Below are 7,691 nucleotides of genomic sequence, written 5' to 3'. Positions count from 1 at the left end.
ACCAAGGCTGCATTTATTTGATCCAAAATACAGCAAAACAGTAATAATGTGAAATATCAATACAATATAAAAAAAATTGTCCAGACAGCAACATAGTGTGGATTCCACACATAACAGATATGGGAATGAAAGTATTAATTTCTTAATAAAACGTTACAGACCCCAAAGTTTTGAACGTTAATATACAGCATGGAATCACAACACTTAGCATCAGGTTTATGTCAGCTGACGTCTCTAATTTTACTGAATGAATCCTGCCATTGTAGCTTCAAGGCTGTCTGTGGGATCTGCACATAAGTATTCCTGGTGTTGCTGGAGGACAGCCCACCAAAAATTGCTACAATGTCCTATTGTGGTTCTATTGTAGTCTAATAGCTTCCTTAGTGAATCAGCGATTGATTTATGCATCCTGCTCCTCTGGATTCGTCTCACAATAGATGTTTGGCGTCTTACTGTTTGGAATGAGAACATTTTAAGACAAAGTAGATGTAGAGCTTGCGTTGCAAGGGGGAAGATAGTAAACCTAATGGTAAAATGTAGAATTCAAAAGTTTCAGCCCAAAACAGTTCAACCCCAAATGCCTGTGACATGTTTACCAGCTGGTTTCTCTAAATGCTTGTCTGTTTTAGGGAGGCCACAGCTGCTTCCCAGCATTGTACAGAGATACAGCGTGTAGACAGACACCCAGCACACATGTAATGCACCATAGAGCTGTAACTGCAGGACAGTTCCCTTACACGCTTTGTTTTTGGCTACATAATCACAAACAGGAAGTTGCTTTGGGCCAGTCACACAGAGGTACTTCCCCCTTTTGTTTGTTGGAGGTTGTGTGAAAGTTTGTGGTACAGACCCCATGTCGCCCCATTTCTCTTAATTCTCAACAATCTCTGCATGCATCCTTGATCATCTAAAGATCAAAATGTGAGGACAATGTGCCTCACTTTCTGATTTGTAAATGCATGATAGCAATCTTTTCTGATAGATTTCCACCTGTCACTATATTGAGTATAATTTTTGACTAATTAAGAAGATGTGTTTGTTTTAACTATGTTTCTTGACTGTGAACCCAGTACATGGCTTAGATTTAGAAGCTTTTTCTTTTGTTATCAGTGAAACCAATCTGACTGCATGTAAAACCAGCATAACCGAAATCTGTTGAAACTATTTCTGTTTTAAATGGGTCTTATACAGGCTTATCAAAATCCTCTTCTGACTTATGCTAACATAAGGAGACAAGATGTGTATATTGTTTTTGGTCAGGGTTACAATCATGTAATAAAATTGAGATTTAATATTCCAAAAATGCACTGTAAAAATGTTTACAGTAATGTAATTTTAACAAAAATGCTACAGTAAACAATGTTGATTGGTTAACTAAGTTACTATATACATACATACTATATACATAATCATACTATATACATAATACTATAGTCAAAATTTCTGATAAATGTTGTAATAAAAATGTTTTCAGAAGTAAAATATAGTAATTACCTAATAATTAATGATAATTTAGATTTTATATATATATATAGTCCACAGCAAAGGTGCAGTGATGTCTAACCCAGGTGAGCCCGGCGAGGCCAAACGGCCGGTGGTCTCAATTGCTGAAGAGGCCGGTTTTGGGTGCATCTCAATCAGCTCTCTAGTTACTCAATAGTCAGGGAACTGACTGGAGAAGGCAGATGAAACCAGGGTGGTGATGACAGTGGAAGAAACCACTGTTTGGGATGAAGGGAGGAGCCAGTTGATGGTCAGCTAGTCCAAAACGAAGTGAATGGAGGGAGGAGCCATGGGTAATCCCTGCTGATGACACCAGGGTGACGATTGACAGTGAAGGAGCTTTGGGGTAGAGGTCGACTGATATTGGATTTTACCAATACCAATGGATACTGGATAAAAAAAATAAATAAATAAAATAACACTAAGTAAAACATTGCTGAACTTTTTTTTTTTTTATTAAGTACTGAATGTGTTAAATGAAATAAATCTAATATGAATATATTAATTATATGAATAAATATTGAAGTAAACAAAAAACATTCAAACTGAAACAAAAAGTAACACTGAAAATGTATTAGTAAATGTTAAATTTATCAAACTATAAATGAACAATACTTCTACAGCAACTATTAACCCTAAGTGTTGCCATTTCAAGAACAGAAAAATATTATATGTAGCCTACAGTCTCTTACTTTCTTTGCCTCTATTTTAGAACACTTGATAATCATCTAACCAAATACCAAAATATGTATTGCAGTGATGATAAAGAAATAAAAATCGGATGCTTTTCTGATTTGTTTTTGTTTCTGTCGGCTGCATGAACTTGCTTTCACATGCCTCTTTAAATATGCAACTTCGCTGGCTAATGAAAGCATAAAAGTGACCAGTGTAATATACACTAGTGCAAATAGATGAAAACAGTCGTGAATCCTTTAACTGATTTCTCAACCGTACGGTAGACCTTACTTTGAGTGTAAAAAAAAAAAAGGGTAATGAAGGAGATGAGACAAAAATCTACCACAGCTCTATTGTCCCACCCCATTATTTGCTTTTGTCATGGAGGGATGGGACTCTTCAATTTTCAGGTAACCGCATCAGTTTGCACACTTCAGTCGGTCACACGAAAGAATGAAGTTGCTGAATGGTCATCGAATAATAGGGTCAAACATGGTATCAGTTAAGGAGGGAATCAAACCACAATGTTGTAGTTAGTAGGGTAGAGTCAATAGAAATATGGCAAAATATAAGAGAAAAACAGAAACACCTTGATGGATCCGAAATGGTCAATATTCATATTCATGCACTTTTATTAATATTCATTTTTAATCATTTATGGCTTATGATTTATCAGTCTTAATTTTGCTTTCATATATTTATGTACTAATACTTTATATATTAATTCTTATCATATTTTCAAGTATTTACTTGTTATTGTACACTTATGGTTATTTTATATTTAAGAGAGTATGCTTGTTATGTTCAGTTGTTCTTCAAGTGTTTTAGTGTGACAGGTCACGCTGACACGTTTGTGGTTAGACATTGGACGCCAGCAGAATTAACCATTTGAATTTGAACCTGATCAAAATATGTCTGTTATTTTTCCTGATGACATTTAAAAGGGTAAAATTTGCAAAATTCCCCAAAGGGGGTCAAAACAACTTTTTTTCTCTATTTTTGACACCGGACCAGTAGATGACGTAATGGGTGAAATTAACCTTTTCTTTTAGAACAAAAACATCAATTTGAGTGGGATGTAAATTTCCCTATATGCTCATGGTATAAAGCTGACTGAGTTATTGATAATATAGCTTTTTCCCTCCTTTGCTCTCCTTGGCTTCTGCTTCTTGTCTCTTATCTGCAAATGTCTCAATTATTGCTCTTTTTGATCTTCATCTATTAGATACAATACTCTGGATTTTACAATTCTCTAAATTTTATTATTAACTATTGACTAATACTTTATGATGGTTATTTTACCTTTTGGTTTTATTAAGTATTTTCATTATCGATTAAAGTTTGCGTGTGAGGCTAAATTTAATTGTAATGAATAAATAATTTTTCATCAACTTATATCTACTGCCTGGATCTCATTTTCTCAAGTTTTTGCATCACACCTGTTTGCCATGACTTTCCAAAACTATGCGTGACCGTACGGTTGATATGTCTGTAAAGGGTAAAAATAGCCAGATGGTAGGAACTGAGGTGTGACAATAGGGTGATCTAAGAGTGGATTATGAGGATGTCCATGGGGATATTTATTTTTTTTTTTCTCAAGCAGACATAGTAAAAACTTAATGGAATATAAAATACAATTTCATAAATTTTACTCACACATACATTTATGCAGTATTTTATTTTGCGTATAGTGGAAAGGAACTGATCGGGTAATGAAAAGTGAGTGTTACATACATACAAAGACACTTTACTATCCCATGAGGCCTTGGAAGAGGACTTGTAAATTGCATGGAAGCAACACAATTTAAATTTCAATGCCAAAAAAAGGCAGATATAGCATGTTTGGATTGCATTCATATAGAACAGGGGTGGGCAAACTCGGTCCTGGAGGGCCACTGCCCTGCAGAGTTTAGCTCCAACCCTAATCAAACACACCTGAACCAGCTAATCAATGCCTTCAGGATTACTAGAAAACTACAGGCAGGTGAGTTTTATCAGGGTTGGAGAGCTAAACTATGCAGGGCAGTGGCCCTCCAGAGTTTGCCCACTATATAGAACATATTTTTATATTAGTGGCAAACTAATTTCTTCTTCAATTGTAGTACTTTGACAGAGATTTTGCAAGTTTTTAGAGAAAACTGATGAAGAAGAAGACTATTATGGCAACAGCAATAGTGTCCATTTTGCAAATATTAGTAATTAATTTCACAATGTGTGAAATCAAGCAAGTGTAGCTAGTATTTGCATTCACACTTCTACATATGGTATGATTTTTTTTCAAACCGCAAGCTTCAGCAGAGCATTAGAGAGTGCTTATAAAGTAAAACAACCAACCATTTCAGAGTGCTTTTATACATGTACCTGTCAACCAAACCAAAAAATTAGAAAAACTCTGGTTTGAACATTCAGGAGCACAAGTAAAATGACTAAAAATAGAATTTATGGACGATAAATAGACTTAGATATTTTACAAAACTTGCAGTATTCCTGTTGTGAAAAATGCTTTAAATTGCCATTTTACCTGAATTTACTGAAATTTGCTGAATTTATTGAAATGGTTATGAATTAAATTAACTGAAAATGGTCTGGATATTATATTGATCACCATAAAACCATACGTAATGTATAATTTTATTATTTTTTTAAATAAACTTAATTTCATGTGAACCCTGATAATTATGGAAGGTATCTAAGACATATTAACACTGTTACAGGTATGTTTATTATTCAGAAAAGCCCACAAATGAAAAAAAAAATAAAAAAATAGTACCACAAATGTAAAAAATGTGGTAAAAAGATTTACCATAAACTGACGTTACGGTAGAGTTTTATATCTTTTAGATAAAAACATAAATTGACAAAAAAAAACAGCTTGAGGTCATTTTTTATATGTTCAATAATAAGAAATTTAAGAAAAATAATTTTTTCATTGGCTCCATCTAGGGGTGAAAGTTAAATTAAACATTTGGGTCAGATTTGTGTGCATTTTGTCATATTGTTTCAAACGCTTGAGATGCTACTTATGTTAGCTTCCTCTCAGCCTGATCGCAAACATAGGGTAGCCTAGTACTGCTGTTCTTTCTCTGCTAATGCAGCATCTAGTCAGCAAATTAATTACTTTATAATGAAATGGCAACATGTACTGTAGTGTACTGTATTCATAACATTTCGCTGTCTGTGTTTTAAATGCGTATCTAAAGTGTCAGCGATCCCCTGCCACGTGCCACACCTCTTGGCCTCACATGTCAAAGTAAACAACAGCGCAGTGTTATTATTTATGTGGCCTCTAGAGGCCGCTATTCTACTTTATGATGATGAGCAGACCCTTTTCAGTTGCTCCAGTCGATGCTCAAGTCTCCTAATATAGCTCTTGCAATGAACACAACCTGGAAAAAACGATTGTTCCATCAATCAACTATTGGTGCTGATTAATCGGCAAAACCATTAAATCGGTTAACCTCTACTTGGGGGAGTGGAGCCCATATCGCAGACAGAAGTCCGAGGGAGTGAGGGGATACTGATGACCAGGACGGTTGTGACAAAGCTGCAGTAACGATATTCTGAGATGGAAGTGGGGATCACACGAGCTGGTGTGACCGAGGGTGGAGGTGGAGCCTGAGGGAGGGCAGAGCTTGCCGGAGCTGAGGGGGTGGAAGGCCGGAGGGCAGAGAAAGGCCCGCAAGTCCACAGCAAAGGAGTGGCGATGTCTAACCCAGGTGGAGCCAACGTACCGAGGGAGCCTGACGAGGCCGAAGGGCCAATGCTCCGTGCCCAGGAGGAGGAGGTTCACAGGAAGTCCGCGGTGCTGCCACGCCACTGAGAGGAGGTCGATGTGACACTGTGGGGGGCCGAGAATGATTGGGTGGATTGACTGACTGAGGACTGAAGAGGAGATTGGAGAACCGGAAAAACTCCTAAGAAGAACAGATTGTTGTGAATGGCAATCTGAAGTGGTGGTGGGAATGGGATTCTAGGCAGGGTAAACAAGACTGAAGACGAAATTGATTCTCGCGTGATCAAGGGATACAGAAAATGTATCTATTCACAGAAGTCCATACTGTTTATAAGGTCCAGCCGGTTCTCACTCTCAGTGGTGGGGGTGTGGGTAGGGCTCACTTCCATCCCCTCGAACTCGATGAGGAATCCCACGGCAATGGATGGTGTCACCAGCTCACACCCCTAGTCAGATTCTTTAAGCTGCTTTGACTTCAGGGTGATGGTGTGTTCTGCCTTCCCTTCCCTGGGCACAGGTTCACTCGTCACAGCAGGCATAAGCATCCATTCTGCCATTGGCTCAGGCACTGTCAAACCGAGTGGTGACGGGCTGGGCTGTGGGCTCAGCTGCGAGACATCTGCGAGGTGGGGCTGGATGAGGTTGATGTTGTCCTCTGCTTCGCACACTGCACACTGAATGCGGATCCATTCACTCACACTGCAAAATTGATGTACTTCTCCAGGGTCCAGCAGGGATCACCTTGGGGCATGATGAAGCAGTTATCCTCATCCAGCCCAAACCTAAATCCCTCTATCAAGCAGACGTTGTCGCAGGTGGCATGGTGGCTGGTGTCGAAGAACTCCTCCACACGATCCTCCAAACTTCTGCTTCCTTGAAGAATAAAAACACTAGTTTCCACGAAAAATCGAGGCAACACTGATGGACGCAATGTCATCTGTCACACTTGGTTGCAGGAAGAGCACAAAATGAAGAACAGATTCAAAAGACTTTAATAATCCACACGAAAGGCAACTTTAATAAAGGCTGGCAAACAAACAGCCGTTTTACATAGATGTGACTGGACAACTGAACACTGCAATCGAAAGGCAAACGAGGGTAATTAATGACACACAGCTGAACTGAATTAATAATCATAGTAACTAAAGAGTGGTGGGAAACTAGAACAAAGGGATCATGTGATTGAAGATAAACAAACTAAAAGTCCAAACATAACAGAACCATGACAGAAACTTTCACTCCCTAAAAAGTCCTACAATGCACCGTGAAAGCCAGGGAGCATCGATGCTCACTATGTTTCCTTAACAGAAGTGCTGGAGCACAAAATGTAAACAGGTGAAACAACTCACGACACATAGTGACATACGATAGATGTTGTTTTTTTTTTAAATACAAACCATTATTTATCAACATAATCTAGCTAATATTTATCATTTCTTTACGGCTAAAATGTTGCATGTATATGTAACAAGCAAAGTATTTTTCATATGTTTTAACATTAATAAATAATGTTCTGTATCACCAAGAATCAGTTCTGCTTTTGTTCATAAATACCAGTAATGATGTTGCACAATGAGAACGTTGCCATGTTGCCAGAAACAGAGTCATCAGTGTCGCAATGTGAAGTGAGTGTTCTTTCCAGTGTCCGAATTCATGTACACAATACACTGATTCACAACCTAGGAAGCTAGGGAGCTGATTGAGATGCACCCCTGGCAATTTTCTACCAGGACACTTTCTGTTACTGTAAGTTTACTCATATTTATTTCAATCCTAAACA

Source organism: Chanodichthys erythropterus, chromosome 13 (assembly GCF_024489055.1).
Source record: "Chanodichthys erythropterus isolate Z2021 chromosome 13, ASM2448905v1, whole genome shotgun sequence".
NCBI lineage: Eukaryota > Metazoa > Chordata > Actinopteri > Cypriniformes > Xenocyprididae > Chanodichthys > Chanodichthys erythropterus.
Note: the sequence above shows the minus strand (reverse complement) of the source record.